General features: G+C 34.3%; 1 protein-coding gene and 1 pseudogene across 14 annotated transcripts in view; both read right to left on the reverse strand.

The window, feature by feature from the left end:
* The window catches only part of FUT8 (fucosyltransferase 8), a 379,544-nt gene that overhangs the window by 194,034 nt on the left and 162,757 nt on the right, over positions 1–22,753 (reverse strand). Inside the window, exons 1-2 of one of the 14 annotated variants that reach the window (XM_073242248.1) lie at positions 11,646–11,760; positions 10,363–10,456 (exon numbers count right to left, since the gene is read on the reverse strand). The exons of the other annotated variants lie outside the window; for them this stretch is intronic. The gene's annotated coding sequence lies outside the window, so the exon portion shown is untranslated. Of the gene's footprint in view, positions 1–10,362; positions 10,457–11,645; positions 11,761–22,753 lie in introns of those variants that run through there. 14 annotated transcript variants of the gene reach the window in all.
* Positions 1–22,753, reverse strand: part of LOC108399947 (ankyrin repeat and SOCS box protein 3 pseudogene) — a 28,496-nt pseudogene that overhangs the window by 5,233 nt on the left and 510 nt on the right.

Raw genomic sequence — 22,753 nt, forward strand, 5'->3', positions numbered from 1 at the left:
TTAATGCCATTGAATCATACATTAAAATGGTTAAATAGTAAATTTTATGCTATATATATTTTACCAAAATAAAAAAGGAGAAAAATATATATCATCATATTACTTTATGAACAAGTTACCTAAATAATATTCTGTAAATATGCAATCACAGAATTCTAATAGTTCTTAGCATTAAATTATTAAGAAAAAAATTGTTAAAAAATAATTGCCTAGTTTTTTATTTAAGTACCTGCTTTCATTAAAAAACAAACACAACACTAAAAAAAAACTTGAAGAAACACTAAAATTATTTTGATTTCAGCATTCAACTATAATGTGTTTCTTCCAACTCTGTAAATCCTTTGTCTTAGGACAAAAACACTTAAACAGGACCAGTATCAGTATATGTAAATGTTCTTAACATTCACACATAAATTAATCTCCATTCTTTGCAGAAGCTTGTATGCAATTAATGTTTTGTCAATTCAATTTTTATTCTACTTTCTTTCATCCTTTTACTTAGGGTTAAAGACCATGTGTGCAAAGGATATTCCTGTGTAACACTTTCGGGGTGGTTAACAAGCATCTAATAAGGAATATAGCATGTCAAATGAAATGATAAACTAGGAATTCTTGAAAGTGATTCACACTGCCAAATTATTTCCTAAGCTTTGGGAAATGTTTAAGAAAATAACTTAAAGTTTACATTCATCTCAATATATACAAAAACTGATTCAACTGCTACAAAACACAAAGGCAAAGTTATTTTTGTTTTTTATAAGAGTGATTCACATTCAAACAAATGTAATTGAAATTCATAGAACTATATATAACATCATTAAAAATACAAACTTCAAAGTTCATCACTCTGCAACCCTTCAATACAATGTAGCACACATACATCAATTCACTTTATGTGATTATGTCAAAGAAATTATATTGGATTTAACACATAGTTAAATTCAACAATAATTATTGATTTAACTCATAATTCATTTAATATGATTCATTTGTGGTCTTAACCTTAATTTACCAACTAAACTTCAATATTGGTGTGTTAGTTTTTTTTCTGGTAATTACCAAATTTGAAAATTTTCAGTAATGATTAATTTACCAAGATGTGCCCAAGAAATCATTATTGCATACTGATGTCTCATTAAAAAAAAGTCACATAAGATAAAAAGAATAAATATAAAAAAGAGGTATATTTAAGTGTTTGACTCCTTAACTTGGTACCCTATGCATATTCCTTCTAAAGATAGCTATTTCAATCCTTTGATCTATAATATTCCTGTTCTTTCAACAAATTCCATTAAGCAAAAGTATACTTCTCCCATTTTAAAAAAAGATACACTTGAGATCTGTTTTGCTTATTATATTTTCCTACTATGTATGCCTAAAAAAATATTGTGGATTTGATGTCCAAAATATCTACAGCAAAACACATATTTATGTAAGTTTTTAGCAGCATAACATTCACATGCAGATTCCACAAAAACTTCCTAGACTATACTAGGAACTGAATTCCAACCATAATTTTATAAAGTGGGTATTAATGATCATTAAGGAAAAGGAGGTTCCATAACAAAACAGTTTGATCTCACAAGCAGCTAACCAGTGAATTCAAGGACCAGATCCAGGTATTACTGATGTCAGAGGAAGGAGGAAGAGAAGTAATACCTTCTCTGTTGCATGCCAAGTATGAGCCAGGTACACTGCACACATTTCCTCATTTAATTCTTACCATTGCTTTGAAGGAAAGCATTATCTCTATTTTGAGGATGAGAAACCTGAGGTAAGAAGTGATTTGACTTGATCAAGGTTTGTACAGCAAGGCAGCAGCTAAGACAGGACAGAAAACCTGGGATTACACATTCACAGATTTTGTCTTCAAACCACTACTTCTGATTCAAAAAGGGAAGGTCATTTGATGTATTCTTGTATTTTTGTTTTTCTCTGAAGAGGAAGGAACAATTTCACTAAACAATTTTAATAAGATTTCTAATTCCATGAGAGAATCATGTGTATGTTGATAATCTCTATAGGATCACTATCATAAATATTCCAGGCAGATAGGTGATAACAATGATAAAGCACTTAGTATTCATATAGAAATACTTAATATTTCATATAGATGTCAACTCAATATTAAACCAATAATCCAGTTTGGAAAACACTGTGAATGCCTTTTATCACAAAAATAGCTTTGGCAAATATCAGCCCTCTCTTGAACCAGGTGCCAATTCTTGAAACAGCACTTAGAGCAGTGAAGAATGAGAAAGTTTAAAGGAAACTGAAATACTTCCCATTCTACCCAATACCCCTACATTTCACTAATTTAAGCCTATAATCCTTCTGCCCAGTAGCCTAGCTCTAGATACGAGGTAAAAAAAGGAGGGTCTTGGAATGGGAAAGAAACATTACCATTTTACATTTAAAACATCAAACTGAAGCCATTTTCATCTCTCCTTTAGGAAATTCAGCAATATATCCTTTCAAAGTATCTGTGTTCTACTAACACATACAACCTTCTAAATACAGTTAGAATATCCTCTTCCTTTACAAATTCTACCTTGTCCTTTCTCATCTGCTTCTGTTCTTTCTCTAGATCACTCAAAAGAATAATAAGGCAATGAGACATCTGGAGTTCTATTATTCAGGAACAAATGTCAATAATTATCAAATACTGGCTAAGCCATTAGGGATTCATATTTCACAGTAGTTTTCAAATTTTCCTATATAGCACCAAAGAGCTGTATGAACTATTCCTAGTAGCCCATGAGTGAAAGAGTGCCAGGTAGGTTTCATTTATAAAAGTATGTAACCCCCGTAACTCTTTTATTCATTATGCCAAACTTGGGGCAAGAAAAATTACAAGTAATACAAAAGATCAGTTTTGAAATCCTTACCCTAGAATATAAAAAAGTGGAGGCAGATGACAGTTTGCTGTATTTTTAAAAATTACTTCTTGATCTTTCTTTTCTCTGGTAACTTATTCATGATGCAAATCCTATAGGAAAAAAAGGTCTAAAAAGAACTCTGAAGTTTCTCAATAATTCCATTTTTATTACTGAGGAGAATATGTCTGCTATTGTTAGATGAAATAGTCTATAGATGTCAATCATATCTAGTTGACCAATGGTGCTGTTGAAATCAAATATGTCCTTATTGATTTTCTGCCCACTACATCTGTCCATTCTGATAGAGGAATGTTGGTATATCCAACTATAATAGTAGATTCATCTGTTTCTCTTTGCAGCTCTATCAGTTTTTGCCTCACATTATTTTGACAGCCTATCAAGTACACACACGTTAAGGACTGTTATGTTCTTGAAAAATTTACCCACTTTATCATTATATAATGCTCTTTATCTTTGAAAATATTCCTTGCTCTGAAGTCTGCTCTGTCTGAAAGTAATGTTAACTTCTCCAATTTTCTTTTCATTAGTGTTAGCATGGTATATCTTTTTCTATCCCTTTATTTTTAATCTCTATGTGTCTTCATATTTAAAGTGGGTTTCTGTTGACAACATATAGCGAAATCTTATCCTTTACTAACTCTGATAATATCTGTCTTTTAATTGGCATATTTAAATCACTGACATTTAAAGTAATTATTCATATTCATATACTTGGAGTAATATCTACCATAGTTCTTACTGTTTTCTATTCATTACCCTGTTCTTTTTTCTTTGTTTATTTATTTATTTATTTTTATTTTGTTATCATTAATCTACAATTACATGAACAACAGTATGTTTACTAGGCTCCCCCTTCAGCAAATCCCACCCACAAACCCTATTACAGACACTGTCCATCAGCATAGTAAGATGCTGTAGAATCACTACTTGTCTTCTCTGTGTTGCACAGCCCTCCCCATGCACCCCACCACATTATACATGTTAATCATAATGCCCCCTTTCTTTTACCCTGCCCTTATCTCTCCCTTCCCATCCATCTTCACCAGTCCCTTTCCCTTTGGTAACTGTTAGTCCATTCTTGGTTTCTGTGATTCTGCTGCTGTTTTTTTCCTTCAGTTTTTCTTTGTTCTTATACTCTACATATGAGTGAAATCATTTGGTACTTGTCTTTCTCTGCCTGGCTTATTTCACTGAGCATAATACCCTCTAGCTCCATCCATGTTCTTGCAAATGGTAGGATCTGTTTTCTTCTTATGGCTGAATAATATTCCATTGTGTATATGTACCACACCTTCTTTATCCATTCATCTACTGATGGACACTTAGGTTGCTTCCATTTCTTGGTTATTGTAAATAGTGCTGCGATAAACATAGGGGTGCATCTGTCTTTTTCAAACTGGTCTGCTGCATTCTTAGGGTAAATTCCTAGAAGTGGAATTCCTGGGTCAAATGGTATTTCTATTTTGAGCTTTTTGAGGAACCTCCATACTGCTTTCCACAATGGTTGAACTAATTTACATTCCCACCAGCAGTGTAGGAGGGTTCCCCTTTCTCCACAACCTCGCCAACATTTGTTGTTGTTTGTCTTTTGGATGGTGGCGATCCTTACTGGTGTGAGGTGATATCTCATTGTGGTTTTAATTTGCATTTCTCTGATGACTAGCAATGTGGAGCATCTTTTCATGTGTCTGTTGGCCATCTGAATTTCTTCTTTGGAGAACTGTCTGTTCAGCTCCTCTGACCATTCATTACCCTGTTCTTTGTTTTTATTTTGTCTTCTGCTCTTTTTCTGTCCTTTGTGGTTAACTAAGCACATTATATGATTCCATTTACTTATGCCAGTTATACATTTTTCACTTTTTTAAATAGTTGCCCTAGAGTTTGCATTATACATTTACAACTAATCCAAGACCACTTTCAAATAACACTATACCATGTCACAGATAGTGTAAGTAACTTAGCATATTCCTAATTTTTCCCTCTCATCTTTATAACATTGTTGTCATCCTTCACTTATATATAAGCTATAATCACTGAATACATTGTTGCTACTATCATTTTAAACAAATTATGTTATCTGTTAGATCATTTAAGAATAAGAAAAATAAAAGCTTTTCTTTTACCTTGACTTATTCTTTCTGTAATATTCTTTCTTTTTATAAAAGTAGATCTGAGTTTCTGGCCTATGTAATTTTCCTTCTCTGAAGAACTTCTTTTAACACATCTTGCAAAGCAGGTTCACTAGGAACAATTCTCTAAGTTTCTGGTTCTCTGAGAAGGTATTTCCTCTCCATCACATCTGAAGGATAATCTCACAGGACACAGAATTCTAGATTATTGGGGTTTTTTTCTCTCAACACTTGAAATATTTCATTCCACTCTCTTCTTGCTTGTTGGTTTCTGAAGAGAAGTCAGATAAAATTCTTACTTTTGCTACTCTATAAATAAGGTGTTTTTTTTCTTCTGGCTTCTTTCAAGATTATTTTCGGTATCTTTCGTTTTCTGCAGCTTGAATACAATATGCCTAGGTAAAGTCATTGGGCACTTATCCTTCCTGGTGTTCTCTGAACTTCCTGGATCTATGGTTTGGAGTTTGACATTAATTTGGGAAAATTCTTCATCATCACTGCTTCAAATACTTCTCATCCTTTTTCTTTCTTCTATTCTGGTATTCCCATTGTGCATATGTCATATCTTTTGCAGTTGTCCTTGGACATTTTTTCTTTTTTCGCTCAATCTTTTTTCTCTCTGCTTTTCAGTTTTGGAAGTTTCTACTGACATATCCTCAAGCTCAGAGATATTCTTTCCTAAGCCATGTCCAGTCTACACTAATAAGCCCACCAAAAGCATTCTTCATTTCTGTTACACTGTTTTTTGATCTTTGGCATTCCTTTTAGACTCCTTCTTAGAATTTCCCCCTCTACTTACATTATCCATCTGTTCTTACATGTTCTCTACTTTTTCCATTAGAGCCCTTGGCATACTAATCATGGTTGTTTAAATTCCTGGTCTTATGATTCCAACATCTCTGCCATGTCTGAGTCTGATTATGATGCTTGCTCTGTCTCTCTAAACTATGTTTTCTGCTTTTTAGTATGCCTTGTAATTTCTTTTACTGGAAGCCAGAAATGATGCATTGAATAAAGAGAACTACATCAAATAGGCACTTAGTAATGTGGTAAGGTGTAGGTGTGTGCCAGGGGGGACCAGGGAGAGATGGAGGTGGTAAGGGGAGAGGTTGTTAATATTTCATAGTTTTATGAATAGGTCTCAGTCTTTCAGTGAGCCTGCATTTCCAAGCTGTGAGCTTCACAAGTTCTTTTCATTCTTAGATGGAAGAAGATGGCTAGAGGGAGCTGGAATTGGATATTTTCCTTCTCTCACATGGAAGGCTAGATCTACAGTTGGCTATTTCACTTCGTCCAGGTCAATTAGGCTCTGAAGACACCTAACAGGTTAGACTCTGATACAATACTTTCTTTTAAGGGCAGATATTGTTAAGAAAAAGAGAACGCCTTGGCATATTTCATTGCTTTCTCCTTCCGCTGTAAGAAGCACCAGGGGATTTTTCTCTGATATCTACTATAAAAACCTGGTAGCGTTCCTGGAGGTAATATCACAAAAGTGTGGGGTTCTGTATGACTGTGTTCCCCTGGAACTTTTACCTCAGACTTGTTCACATGGAGCCTCCAGTTCACTTTAGGTTAATTACACTTCAGGTTTTCCTACCCAATACTGGTTCCTGTGAAGTTTTCTGCTCCTGAGTTTCTAATAGGGAAAGTTGTCATTCTCTGTATGTCTGTCTGTTTCTCCATTTTGAGGGGAAGGAATCTACCCTGTGACCTCACTTCTTAGATAGATCTAAGAAGAATAGTTGCTTTTTCAGTTGTCCAGTTTTTTACTTGTTGTTAGGACAGGGTGAAGACTTTTACTTATCAGATCAGAAAGAACAAAAAAGACCTCCCTTTTTAATTTTTACCTTCACATCTTACTAATTGATAAAGTGATATATAACAGTTTCTGATATTGAGAGAAAACAATGGAGACCTGAATTTGTCACAATGGCACATAAATTACCTAAAGAATGATTAATCATAGTATTTACCGTATGATCCTATATAATTATTTAGATCCTGTATCATTATTACAAACTAAACACCCAAATATTAAGTTTCTATAAGGGCTTTCAAAAAATCTATCAATAAGTACTGCGATTCACCAGTTACCCTTAGTGCTCAATTTGCATAGAAATAAAGACTGTTTCCATGGACAGGAAGAATTAATATTGTCAAAATGGACATCCTGCCCAAAGGAATTTACAGATTCAATGCAATCTCTATCAAAATACCAAAAGCACTTTTCAATGAGCTAGAACAAATAGTTCTGAAATTCATATGGAACCATACAAGACCCCCAATATCCAAAGCAATCCTGAGAAAGAAGAACAAAGCTAGAGGTATTAATGCTCCCTGACTCCAATCTCTACTACAAAACTACAGTAATCAAAATAGTATGGTACTGTACAAGAACAGACCTATAGATCAAATGGAACAGAATACTGAGTCCAGATATAAACCCATACATATACGGTCAATTAATATATAATAAGCTATGAATATACACTGGAGAAAAGACAGCCTCTTCAATAACTGGTATTGGGAAAACTGGACAGCTACATGCAAGAGAATGTAACTGTATTACTGTCTAGCTCCATACACAAAAATAAACTTGAAATGGATCAAAGAATGTAAGTCATGAAACCATAAAACTCTTAGAAGAAAACTTAGACATAAATCTCTTGAAAATATTAAGTATGAGAAAATTTTTCTTAGACACATCTCATCACACAAGGGAAACAAAATAAAAAATGAACAAGTGGGCTACATCAAACTAAAAATCTTCTGTACCGCAAAGGGCACCATCAGCAGAACAAAAAGGCAACCTACAGTATGGGAGAATATATTTGTAAACAATTTATCTGATAAGGGGTTAACATCCAATATATATAGAGAATTCATACACCTCAACACCCAAAAAAACAAATAATCCAATTAAAAAATTGGCAGAGGACCTGAACAGACATTTCTCTAGAGAAGAAATACAGATAGGCAACAGGTGCATGAAAAGATGCTCCACTTTGCTAATTATCATGAAAATGCAAATTAAAACCACAATGAGGTATCACCTCACATCAGTTAGAATGGCCACTGTCCAAAAGACAAGAAATAACAAGTGTTGGTGAGGATGTGGAAAAATGGGAACCCTCCTACACTGTTAGTGGAAATGCAAATTGGTGCAGCCCTGTGGACAGCAATACGGAGGTTCCTCAAAACTAAAAATAGAAATACCATTCTATATTTAGTGGACCCAGTAGTTCCATTTGCAGGAATTTACCCAAAGAAAACAAAATCCCTGATTCAGAAAGATATATGCACCCCTATATTTATTGCTGCATTATTTATAATAGCCAAGACACAGAAGCAATCTAAGTGTCCATCAATAGACAAATGGATAAAGAAGATGTGGTACATATACACAATGGAACATTATTCAGTCATATAAAAAAAGAAATCCATTTGCAACAACAACATGGATGGACCTGAAGGGTATTATGCTCAGTGAAATAAGCCAGGCAGAGAAAGACAAATACCACATGATTTCACTTGTTTGTGGAATATAAAAATAAAGCAAAACAGAAGGAGCAAAACACAGCAGTAAACTAATAGACACTAAGAAGTGACTGGTGGTTGCCATGGGGGAGGAGTTAGAGTGGGTGGGTGGGAAGGTGAGAGTGATAAAGGGGCACAAAAATTTTCAACCATAATTTAAGTTGGTCAGGGAGATATTAGTACAGCATGCAGAACATAGTCAATGATTCTGTATCATCTTCCTAAGTTGACATAAAGTAACTGCACTAATGGGGGTAAGGATTTAATAATATGGGTAACTGTTGAAACACTGTGTTATATACTTGAAACCAATATGATTGTATATCAATACTTCAGTTTAAAAACCAAATACAAAATAAGTAAATAAATGCATCCTCTTTCTTAATTCCTAAAATAGTACTCTTATGCCTTCTAAACAAATGTACATTCTAAGATTCTTCCTCTTGAGGAAAAAAAATCTAAAAACTTCTGAAAGCTAAAATTTGTAGGGAAATTTGGTGTTTGGATGCCAATTCTTAACATTTGCTCTCACCACAGAATTAACCTTTATGAAAAGTAATGTATTTAGGAAATCTTAGTCCACTCTGCAGTGCTGTCTGCTATTCTTATAGCAAGGAATACAGCTAAATTACTTACAAAATCACACTGTAAAACAACTCATTACTTTTTGTATTACTGACTTAAATTTTATTCAACAGTTACTTAACCAAAAGCATGCTGGTTAAATAAGAAGAACATCTCTAATTCACCTTAAGAAATTTGAAAGCATACTGTAAAATAAGCCTCCAAACATAGCAAGAATATCAGAATGTCCAAAATCATGGGAATGTACTAACAGTATCTTCACTTTACTTATACGTAAGTTTTATTTTATTATTATTACTTCCACATCTGTGATGCATTAGGTGCAACAGACATTTCTGAGCCCTTCATACAGTAAACAGATGGTGAATGACAGAATTACAAGTGAGGATAACATCTAAAGGAATTATAAATAATCTTGCTCTTTAGCCAGAGGATAGCTACAGAATTGCACAGATAATTTTCCTAAAAACATAATGAGGAATTAGGGTGAAATACATGGGAAATGTTTGGGGATGGTCAAAAAAAGAATTGGGAGAAGTACCATAGTAACAAGTGAAAGATTATATAAAAGCTCTTAGAAAAAAAGATTAGTCTACCCAAAAAAGGGTTGTCAAGTGAGAATGAAGATAGATGCTTGTGAAAGATACAAAAGAATGGTCTAAAAGAAAAGTTTCACTCTTAATTTGCTAAATTTAAAATATATTCCTGAGAATATAAAGTCAAAACAAAGTCAATATCTAAGTAAATTTAGACTTAGTACTTGACATAGTTTCTACCTAAGTAGTAACCACTAAAATGGACCCAATTATGTTAGTTCACAAGAGGTAAATGAAAACATCAAAAGCAAAAAACAAAAATAAAAAAATCAAGACTATCTGGTCATGTCTGGTGGCTATATGTATAAAAATGAACTATTCAGATGATAGTGGCTATGTAAAAGAGACAAGATAGTCTAGTAGATAGAGCACAGCATGTAGCCCCGCTTCCAAAGTAGTCATGATTTTTAGAAATTCCCCATATCATCCTTAGAGCTAAATAATGTAGTCTAGAATCTTTTGAAGAAAAGTGATACAGAATCAATAAATTAGATAGTGTTTTCTGGGTAAGAAGACACTACATAGAGAGAAAAGCATTTCCTAACTTTTAAAAAGATAAAAATTTGATTTACTAACAAAGTTATTTCAATATTAACTGTGAAAAATGATTACCTTCCTCCTCCTAGAACATAAGAAGCTGATGAAACTACATGACATTCCCAAAGGAAGATATTATTGCTTGAATCTGGTTCACTGAAATTATCAACTGTTCAAAATGAGACAAAAGGAAAGGGGTAACATTAGTTACCTACAATTATACACTTTCTTTGTTAGCATAAAATATATCTCACACAAAAACCTCATAGTCCATTCAAATGAGATGCTATGTCCCTATGTTTGATATCTCCAGATAGTTCCTTTTATGTAGACTGAATATTCAAAACCATTTAAACAATTCTTGATCACTAAATGTGATTTAGATTTTTTAAACTAAAAAATTATTTTCAATATATACAGTCATCACCTTACTTTCACCCTACTTTAATTTTTTTCCCCTAAAAAAGAACATGAAAGTTCAGCTAATACAAAAAGGCACCACTGTAAAAAATAAATAAAAGGTCGGGGAGGGTAACCAAACAGTTTCAAGGACAAAAAGCATGTTCCACACCAGATCATATTTACAGTTCCTCATCTAGAATTCAACTAACATCCAACTGCAGCAATCAGCCAAGCTTGGCAAATTAAAATAACAGTAATTTTGACAGATTATCTTCTATAAATATTCAAATATGGGTGTCTGTGTGCATGCAAGGGTCTCTATATGCCAATCAAATGCTTTGTTTAGGATCCAAAAATAAGCTTTTTTTCATCCTTCTCTTCTGTAGGAATCCCCTGAATTCGCAGACTTTCATTTTAACTCTTTTACCTCAGCTGAAAAAGAGAACAATTATTTCTCTATCTGTAGCCTAAGTTATTATCCATAGCTGAATGACAAATTTAACATTCATATAAAGCATCAACAGAAAAAATTAAAATACCTATACTCTTTAAAAACTTATGTCTGTAAAAACAAAAGGAAAGATCTAGAAGTGGGAGTGGGGAGCAAAGAGGAGCTGGAGGATGGCAACTGATTAAAGGTTAACTTTTTATTCATATGATTTGGTAAGCCTTGGTAAAGTAAAATCAAATGTAAAGAACAATTAACAATTTAATAGTTTGGGCTCTATTCAAAGTTCTATTAAGATAGATTACAATTTATTTGGATCAAGACATGACCCTATGTTTTGATGACAAGTTTAAGTGTATTCAAAGTGTCAAAGTGGGGATATGAAATTAGTATGAAATTCAAACCAAATATAATTTCTGAAATCCATAAATAGTCCTGTTTAATCAAGAAAAATGGCTTTAATGAAGGCAGGATATCCAATGCATGAATTTACTAATTGTCCTCCTACCTTATCTCCCATTAGTCAGTTTCTTTTAAACATGTACAAGTCTCAGATGTTCCAAGAAAATTACAACAGACATGCCTCTGCATCAGGAGTAGCATTAAAAATATGGAAGAAAACTCAACCTATTTAGAGGTATAGGGCTCCTTCTCAGCCCACCTGGAAAGAAAGAAAGCTGTAGTATTAAATTATTTACTTTTAAAGTCTATTAGAGTTTACTGAGAACATTATTTTAGTTAGTGAGTAACTAAATTTTAACAGCAAATTTATTCAGCCTATAGTATTTGCAAGCATTGTTCTTTACAAAATGATTTAATACTCAGGTCTACAGTCTATAAAGTAGGTAATTTTATAATCTGTGTTTCACAGATTAGAAAACCAAGGCAAGATTTATATAAAATAAATAACCTGCCCAGGTATCATACAACCAGTTAAGTGGCAAAGCTGAGAACTGAACCCAGATAGTCTTGTTTAAGAGTTTATACTCTAAGCCACAAAATACTATGTTTACCAATACCATCCCCCAAAATTCTGAAATCATTCTGGAGGAAAGTATAACGATTGGTAATAAAAACACTGTAAAGTAAAAAATTAGTATGCTTTCTTTTTGTTAAAAAAAAATCAACAGAGTTATAACAGTGATATAATTACACTAACACAGTTACGGGTCTGTAGTCCACACCTCAAACAGAAAGAAACATGACAGAGAAGACAGCAACTCAGGAGATTACCTTTAATGCCAATACACTCAATATTTTGGAGTGAGTGATAAACAAGCCAACATGAGACCATCCTATGGAAGAAAAGTTTTTAGTAATAACTACTTTGCTATCTACATTCAGAAAAAAATTGTTAGGAGATAGATTCTCCTCAACGTCTCCTTAATTTCACCCCTACAACTGCTCCTACTACTGCCACCATTACCCTCAGAAAAGTATTTAATGCTGTGATTTCTTTTCACAAAAAAACAGGCATGATATAAATTTACTCTTGAGTTTTCTCCTCTTCTGTACGCCACTGCTCCTAACTTCTAAAAAAGTCCGCTCTCTGGACTGTCATTACAGAAGCAAAAATTCCAGTCCCAGTAATACCCAAATGTTAGTTCTGAAAATGTTGAAGACAACTTTTACAGGAGAGGACAATCAGATGCTATCAGTAAAACATCTACTAGAAAGTTTTAATAGTTCATGTTTAATAATTCATGTAATGATTCACTAATAATTCTAAATAGTAGGATAAACTAGCCAAGTTCTCAGAAATAAATAATATTATTGTACTGGCAAATCAATTGAGTTTAAAATATGAAAAATTATATCCTGTAAGTATTTAAATCAGAGATACAATTTCTAAGATGTTTTAGCTTCATTCTGTTCAAAGATACTCCTAAGAAAAATTTCATTAACAATGACAAAGCCCTGGAAACCTAGTTCCTGAGAATGAACAAAACTACAGATATTAAAAATAGAGTTCATTAATCCATAATGGTTATTAAAATGGATTCTGGAGCCAGGAAGATCTGGGGGCTAAAAATACCAATGTAAAGACTCACTGAAATGAAGTCTGCTAAACACCTGTTTAAAATTTATGATATGAAGCAATTAATTGGTTCCTTTAAGTGAGGCTTTACCTGAAGAATCTAAGAAAGCTGAGGTCCACGTGAAGTACTTTAGGGATGCAACTTGATTTCCAGAAGAGAGAAATAAGACTTCCCAGGAAGCCAACACAGACAAAACCCAAAAGAAGGATGTTCTTAGGAGGCAAGGCAACTGTCAAAAAACACAGAAGCTGAGTATTCCTGATATGACTCTTATTAACTGTTATGACTAACAAAATGACCCATACCAAAACTCCTTGAAAATTTCCATCAGGTTTTAATTATTTATATTAGCTATGTAAATTATTTGTAGTTATTTTTTCCTCTAGTTAGCACCAGAAAAACCACTCTTTGCCTGTCCACCTATCTTCAAAATAATATGTTCTCAATCTGCCTTTCTTTCCTACCTTAATCAAAAAGTAAAAATAAAACATGACTTATTTTTTTAAAAACAAAAATATACCTCAAATAAGTGATATTTTCTAAACACTAGTTGAAAGAATAAATGTAACTACCCCTCCTACTTTTATACCATAGAAAAATCTTATTTATCATTATCATACATTATGCGTAAAAATTTAAAGGAAAAAATTTACCATCTCCACACCAAGAAAATAAAAAGCTTACTATATCAATGAAATATAACTATTTAAGAACCATTAGAATCACTTTTTAATCATCAGGAAGAATAAAAAGATGATTCTCAAACTTCTTAGTGAATCAGGATTATGTATTAAGCTTGTAAAATTGCACAATCTGGGCTCCATGATCAGAGATTCTGATTCATAAAATCTGAGTTTCTGAGGATAACCCACAACTCTACATTTTAATAAGCTTCCTAAATGATTACCATGCAGATTATCCTTTAACTACACGTTAGTATATACTTCACCTTCAAACCATTGCAAATTCCCACTAAGTCCTTTAGATCTGATCAAAATGCCCACTCCTGTCTCCCTTTTTAAGAGCGTCAACTTCTGATTACTCTACATGCTTGGAACTAATATAAAAGAATAGCAACCAGTTACTGGACATACATTACCATGGGCCATGAACTTTACACAATCTATTACAGACACAAGAATTAAACTATAAACTTCATGTAAAGTACATTAACATGGTGCCTGACTAAAATAAATAAATGCTCAATAAAAGTAACTGCTAGTTGAAAACTAATATCCACACAAAAACCTGCACATGGATATTTCTAGCAACTCTAATCAAACTGCCAAAACTTGGAAGCAACCAAAATGTCCCTCAGTAGGTGAATGTATAAGCAATCTTTGATACACCCAGACAATGGAATAGCTAAAAAGGGAATTAGATATTAAGCAGTGAAAAGACATGATAGAACCTTAAAGTGAAAGATGTCAACCTGAGAAAGCTACATACTGTATGAGTCCAACTATATGATACTCTGAAAATGTAGAACAATGGAGACAGTACAAAAAAATCAGGACTTTTTTGTCCAGGATTGGAAATGCGGGGGTAGGGGGTAATGAATAGGTGCAGAGGATTTTTAGGGCACTGAAAATATTCTGAATGCTATCATAATGATAGATACTTGTCACTATACATTTGTCAAAACCCACAGAAAACACAACACCAAGAGTGAGCCCAAGGTAAAGTATGGACTTTGGGTGTTAATGATGTGTCAGTGTAGGTTCATTAATTACAACAATTGTACTACTTTGTTGGGGAATGTTGATAATGGGGGAGGAGGTACGAATATGTAGGGGCAAAGGATATATGGGAAATCTCTGTACCTTCCTTTCACTTTTGCTGTGAACCTAAAACTGCTCTAAAAAAATTAAATCTTTATTTAAGAAGAAAAAGAAAAGACAGTAAACTGCTATTATCTTTAATAACAGAGCTATTATTTTGTATGGGTCCTCATATTGATCCTGGAGGTGAGGTGGTTCCTTTACTTCTAAGTTTTAGTTGAGGACAGTAAGTTTAGTAACTTGCAAGTAACGTGTCCAGGGATAGTTAAGGAGCAGAGACAGGATTCGAGATCATCCACATAATTCCAATACCTGAACTTTAACCTAGGCTGACTTCTTGAAGCAGAAGGGCAACAACAGCAGGTGAAAGACTGTTCCACAGTCATAACCCCCTTTACAAGAATTTTCCTGAGTCATCCCCAGTCAATCATGGCCGAGGTACAAATTCACAAATGTTCCTTTATGGCTATGAAAAGAACAACTGGCATATGACTATGATGGGTGGCTCAGGACACATCATTATAACAACCAAAAATAAGTATGGGTTAATGAATTAACTACACTGTATTAAGGAATGTCCTAATAAGTATAATACTTAATATTTAAAGAGTATTTAATGTTTTCACAGCACTTTAGAATTATAAATTAGTAATAACTCCATGGCAAGGGTCAATATGACTGTTAACCTTCCAGCAGAAAATATGAACAGACAGGTTAATAGAATCTAGTCGAAATCTAGTCATTCAGTGTTAGCTGTTTACTCAGACATTACAAACTCAGTCTTGTGACTCGACTCTCCACATCTAAGGACTGTGATCTTTGTTAAAGAGTCTAAGACACCAAAAGGCACTCAATTCAAAACAACCAAGAGACTTCTATATTTCATCTAATATACAAAATATAAACACAAAAAATGTGAAATTCAAAGTTATCTGACATGATGTTTTCTACTCAAATTTTGTAAAATCTTATTTTGTTCATAATGATCATCTTTTGTGCATGAATCATTTATTTTTTAAAACACTCTCTAACTTTTCTCAAAACCTGTTTTTCCCCTCATCTCAAGCTCCTCCCAATTGGCTGTTGTTTTTTTCTGCCAAGTATATTTCTAGCTTGCCTGTTCCCACCACCCATCCTCAAAATGGTAAGCTTTAGTTTCCACAAAACTCCCTTATCCCCCACTTAAACTTAAACGATATTCACAACAAATAAAACACAATTAGTTATGGCAGGGAAGATATTTATATATATCACCATACCACTAAAACTACAAATGCAGAAAATGGAAATTGATGACAAAACTGCATTCTACTCTGTTAAAAAGTACATAGTAAACCTATATTTTAAACTGTTATCTCTCCAAAAAGTAAAAAAGTTAATACAAGATTTTTTTTATATATCTTATAATTTACAGGTAACTCTCTAAGAAGATTTTTAATTAAATGCATTAAAATTAGGCTCTCAGTGAAAATAAAATATGATAAACAACACAGAACAATATACAAATTTAACTCAGCCAGGAAGAACACATACCTCCCATTTGTTCATTCTCCCCATAAAGGAAATAAAATCTTCAGTACCTGCCCAACTCATGCAAACAAGAGAGACTCTGATTCACTGGAGTGCTACTGCCCAAGAAACCCCAGTATTGGAGGAGGAAGCCAAAGTTAGAACACTTTCTTCTGCTGCAGATCTGTTCATTAAACATGTAAAAGTAGGTATCTCTAATATCTAAATCTTTACAAGGAATGCATATTACACTTAAGACAGATTTATTGTCTGCAAGTAATGTTTTAATTAGTTTCTTTGTTTTTGTTTTTTTTTTAAGGAAAAGCATATTTTAGGTATTCTTGCCAAAGTAATGTAACCTTAAACATATGAAATCCCACAGAAAGAAATTCAGTGAGTTTGTAAAGGTTTCTAGACAAAGACACAAGTCCCTGAGCCTAAAAATGCTTTGTTTCAAGAGCAAGAGTAAGAACTGAATGCTTCTCCTCTAGAGCTCTGTCTACAGAAATACCACAGTTGTTCATTATATAAAATCAAAACCAATAACTCATGTGAGAGCAGAAACTCTTTGGAGTCCCCTGGAAGTCCCTCTAACTATGTAACACCCATAGAACCTCAATCAGCAGGACGCCTAAACATATGGTAAATCTTACCCCATCCCTTCTTACAAAGTATAAAAAAATATGTCATCATCTCCACTCCCCCACTCCCAGCCCTGAGCAGATTCTCTGGACACAACTAAATAGTGATGCCCTTCAGGCCAATTGCCCTCCATTTCTATTCTGTGTTTGCTATACACAGAGGGAGAATAAGCCATGTATTCATAATTCAATCAGAAATTCGTAGATCTTTCATCTTCTAATGGTATATAAATACACTGTCCAGTAAGGTAGCCAAATGTGGCTATTCAGCATGTGAACTATGGCTAGTTTGAACTGAGAAATGCTGTAAGTGTTAAGTACACTCTGATGTCAAAGACTTAGTGGGAATAAAAGAATGTAAACTAATTCGAAGATATTTTTATACTAATATAGTTGTTAAAATATTTTGAATATATGTTAAATAAAATATATTATTAAAACTAACTTCTCCTGTTTCTTTTTACTTTATTTAATGCAGTACCAGAAAAGTTAAAACTATATATATGGTTCGCAGTATATGTCTACTGGACAGTGCTGGTCTATAAACTCGTGATCATAAGTTCTTCCTAAACTATTCCTGTAGTGCTTTCATGATTATATATAGCCCGTAGCTAGTTTTGTTGCTTATATATAGCCCGTAGCTAGCTTTCATGCTTTATATAGCATCATAAAATCTAATCATTACAATAACCTAACCAAATACCCTTTCCCCTGATTTTCAAAGTAGATCATATTCATATTTAGGTTCCTTCCTTTCTGATACTCTCACTCCTGCCCCACCCAAGTCACTGGCCTTAAAATATTCATTTTTTTATCACTAATGAGTATCACACTTGCAGAAGGGGAAACAGAATTTTTCCCAAAGGGGCTGGCCGGTTGTCTCTAAGAAGCAAATTAAGGATTTTGATCTCTAGAATCAAATAGCCCTATCATAAACTCTGTCCCCAACTGTTCCAAGCACTACATATATAGCTCAGTCCCTCATTTGTAACAGGGTAAATATCAAGTTTTCATTTAATATTAAATTAACATTTCATTTAACTAATATTTAATATTAAGTTATCAGTACTATAAGTTGTTTGAGATCATATAAGAAAAACATTTTAAACAACACCTAGGACTTCGGTGCTAATAAGTACTAGCTATTATTCTTTTCACATTTCTGTTTTTGACCTGCTTCCTGAACCTATCATTCTTCTCTTTCTCTTCCTGACTGCCGCATCAACAGGTTCTCTCCTCAGTCAAGCCTGCAGCATATCCAATAAAATGTAAAAAATGCAGAAAAACAGTTAGAGAGGGAGGTCATTTGAGTTTGACAAAAATAAAGAATTCCACACATAAGAGCCCACAAGAAAGTAAACTACACCAGATAATAGAAAGATCCCTCACTATGAGAAATAGTCAAGCTAATTCTGGGATCCTTTCAGGTGGTTGGAATAGAAGTTCCTGAAGTCCCCCTTTATTCCTCTATGCCCTGTCAATGTATCCAATCCAGATGTTAATATCTGGAACCTATCCCATTGACAATACTCTTGACGTCTAAAAATTATACCTTCTTTGTGGTGTCTTGACTCAGCTACTGACTCATATCTGTACACCTAAAAAATAACAAGCTCTTATCTACAACTACTAGAGAGCCCAAATTTATATTCTCACCACATGGCAACCCAAGTTAAAAATCTGTCCCCTCTTTCTTAAAAGCTCAAAAAGCCAAAGATATATATGAAAAGGTCAAAATGCTAACTTTGTCTCTTGTGACATGCCGTTTCCTAGACTTAATAACGCAGATTCAGATGGTAGCTCTTTAACTTACGCCAAAATCTAGGTCATCTGAACATTTCATTACCCTTTTCATATTTGTCATATATTGTAGATATTTTGCATTATACATTTTATTTTCTTCTCCAAATTAGATAGAAAATATCTTAAAGGCAAAGACTATATTTTCTGAATTCAAAAGTCTACAAACAACCCTGATTCTGTTGTATTGGATACTCAAATGTTTCTCATGGCTGGACTGTATCTATAGTTACATATAAAAACAGTATTATTTACCTTTGTGAAGTCTTCAGTTTTTAAAACACTTTCACATGATTTCATTTGATTGTTCCAACAACCCTATAGTCACATTAAAGACATGGTCTCATTTTGTATGAAGTACCATTAACTGAAGCTCAGAAGTCTAAGTAACTAATTCAAAATTACTCACTTTTGTATGTCTTAGCAAACAAACTTCTAGTCCAAGACTATGCTAGTCAAAACTGACAAAGTGCACTACATCACACCAACCACACTAGAACCTTTCTCAGAGAGAACTAGCAGAGGAGGGAAGACAAAACACAACAGTGACAAGTTTGATAATGAGATAAATGTATGGCCAGTCCCTAAATAAAATTAAATTGCCTGTCACATTCCAGTTTTACTATCTTAATTAAGTCCCAGAGTTTTATTTTCCTTCCTAAAAATTTCTGTGTTAAATTTCTTCCTTTATCCTCACATAGCAGCTGTACCTTCATCATCAAAATTATACTCCATCTCAAATTTTACCTACCATCTTCATTCATACCTATATACCAGCCTATGTCTTCAAAGTTATTTTGTATATATAATTTCCTTATTCTGTCTTAATGAATCTGTTCTACTACTCAACTGAATTATTCAGTATTCTCTGAAATGTCTTCTGTTCAACTTTATCCTCTCTAAAAATAATCTACTATATAAGTCCACTTTCTGTTGATATTCCCACTAGTCTCAAATAAGACTCTTTTTTTCTCATAAATTCAGTTTCTTTATAAAAGTACCTACAATGGACAATCAATCACCATTAGGTGACACCCATGATTATAAAAGTTAACTTGCTACCTATTGTCATTATTGAGTTCATGTTTAGAATATCCTATAAATCTTCTATTTAATCAGTGACAATGTAATTTATTCAACTTCTCTGAATCCATTTCCCCATGTGTAATAAAAAATTTGGTCTAGATCTCTGCAATTTCTTTAAGATCAAGAGAGTTCCTGAGTCCAGGGATTTAAATCTAAGTTTACTTATGCTTTAAAAGTTGATTTGTTATCTTAGTGCATGTATTTGTACCTTTTCTATCCACTGTACTTGATGGTAAAAACCATATATCATTGTACCCTTATCCTTTTGAACATGGTGCTATGTAAATACAGACATGTTCTATTTGCTTTTCTACCTGAAAATGTTAAACTGTTAGCTTTGGCAAGACTCAATTTCCCTATGTGTTATTTAACAGCAAATCACTACAATTTTGAACAACACCGTAAAATTACAGTTAGAATTAAAGTTATGTTATGATAGCCCATGACAGATATTCAGCATAACTAGCATCTGTAAAAGATATGGTGATTAACTGGGACAGGAAGATTGGCCCCAAACCGTGCTCTTAACCACAGCTTTTCATAGTCCTTATATGTAATCCCTGCCTGATGAATTAAAAACCAGACCATAGAATGACATTCACATCCCTAGTAGAGCTACAGGAAGGGAGAGTAAGGGGGAACATTAACATGGATGTGTATTTGACTTCTGTATTATAACAGAACTTGTCCAAAAACTAATAGATTCAGCAAATTTGTTTTTAGACAAAGCTATAATTTCCTATTAGAGTAAAATTTGAAAAATTGTTTTTAAAACATAGCTATTAAGATTTTGTAAATATTTCCAGTCAACTTGTAATAATGTCAACATTAGCTCAAATTTAGACTGAAAAATTATTATCCCTCTAAGTAGTTTCAGCGAATGCCTGGGCCTTGATAAAAAATCACTTAACTATGTTTAGAATACAGTATATCTATAAAATTAAATACAGAAACAAGCTGACAAAAATTGTTTAACTGTCCATAGAGAAGTAGGATAGATAAAATGGTTCCAGGAAACAATAAAGAGTCACTTATGATTGTCACATCTGCACGCAGTTAAACATACAGCACTCCAGTTTCGGGAATCCTGAGCTTACCAAAACTTTTACGACTAAATTTGGGTTACTTGGGGTGAGGGAAAAGAGATACGAAAGGGGAGTGAGGAGCCTTTAAAAACCCCTATTTTGACTAAATCTGCAGCTGTAATTACAGCTGTTCTGAAGCTTTTCTTGGAACTACACAATTACATTTTTTAAAAATAAGAACCAAAAGTAGGTTTGATGAACTGAAGAATTTGATAAGAGGACTTCTGAATGGTCAAAAGCTATTTTTTCCTGTGTTATTAATGAATATTGTATTGTTTTTGCTCTGCAACTAACAGATAAAAATTTTTATATAAACGAAGTAGCTTTCTCAAGTTACCTTGGATTTTGGAGTTTTTTATTTTTTTAACACTAAAAAATTGCCTTAGAAAGTACAATACCCTTCTTTCCTTTGGTATTTTTGAAGAAACTTCCATTTTACATTCCCTCTCCCTCACCATGCTATTTTATGTAACTATGAAAACAAGTCTATGACCTAAATTACATGTATGTGTAATACTAATAAACAACACACAGAATCCTTCTGATAGCACTCCAAATATACAGTAGTCCCCCCTTATCCTCAGGATATATGTTCTAAGACCCCCAATGGATGCCTGAAACCATGCATAGTACTAAACCCTATATATACTATTTTTTCCTATACATACGTTATCTATGATTAAGTTTAATTTATAAAGTAGGCTCAGTAAGAGATTACCAACAATAACTAATAATAAAATAGAACTGTAAGGCTGGAAGCACCAGGGGAAGGGGTGAGCCTGATGGACAAGCACAGGCCTCACCAAACCAGGAGAAGAGACCAACAAGTCCTGGGCTGACAACATTCCAGAGCCTGATTGGATAACACTCCCAACTAGAGCCCTTCCCCCAAGCTAAAAGATTAGTGGTAACTTTCCAATACCTGGCTAAAGGCCAATGAGAGACCCCACGTACCCTAGGCAAGCCAATCCTCACACCACTGTACACCGTTGCTCTCCCTCCCCATGCCTTCTTTAAAAACTTGCTGCCTGCCCTGCTGGGTGTGACTTCCCCAGCCTGTGTTTCAGACCGAGGAACATCACCTGGGGATTGTGTTCAAATAAACTGCCTGACCCTTTGTTGCCTCTAGTCACCTGCTTATTTTGGTTGGAATTTATCTTATATTTGGTGCCAATACCCAGGAAGTAGCATGAGCGCAGGGCCCTGACCGGCCACCGGTGGCCCCGCCCCATCCTTCCCCGACCCGGGACCTCAGCCTGCTCTCCGCTGCATGGACTATTTTCTGGTGAGTCCCTCAGTTTCCCACAGTCTGTTTCCCTTCTTAACTCTGTTTCACCTGGTCCGTTAGAAAGTGTAGCTACGTCCAGGGGGGCATCCAACCCCTGGGCATTCATCCCACCCTCTGTGGGCATTTGGCCCACCCCTGGCCCTGAGGTATGGGACACTTCCCTACCCCAAGCCCCAGGACGTCTGCAGGCATCCGGCCCGCCCCTGGCCCTGCGGGGTGGGAGACGCCCCTCACCCAGGCTCCCAGGATGTCTCCCCTGACTTGGCATGCTTGGGATGCTGGGCGCTCCTCTCAGCGGGATTAGTTGGGGGTGATGTAGACATGGGAAACCAGCCCTCAAAAGCGGAGGCCCAGACCCCATTGTGGTGTCTCATTTCTAATTTGGCT

This window comes from Manis javanica, chromosome 8 (genome assembly GCF_040802235.1).
Source record: "Manis javanica isolate MJ-LG chromosome 8, MJ_LKY, whole genome shotgun sequence".
Lineage (NCBI taxonomy): Eukaryota > Metazoa > Chordata > Mammalia > Pholidota > Manidae > Manis > Manis javanica.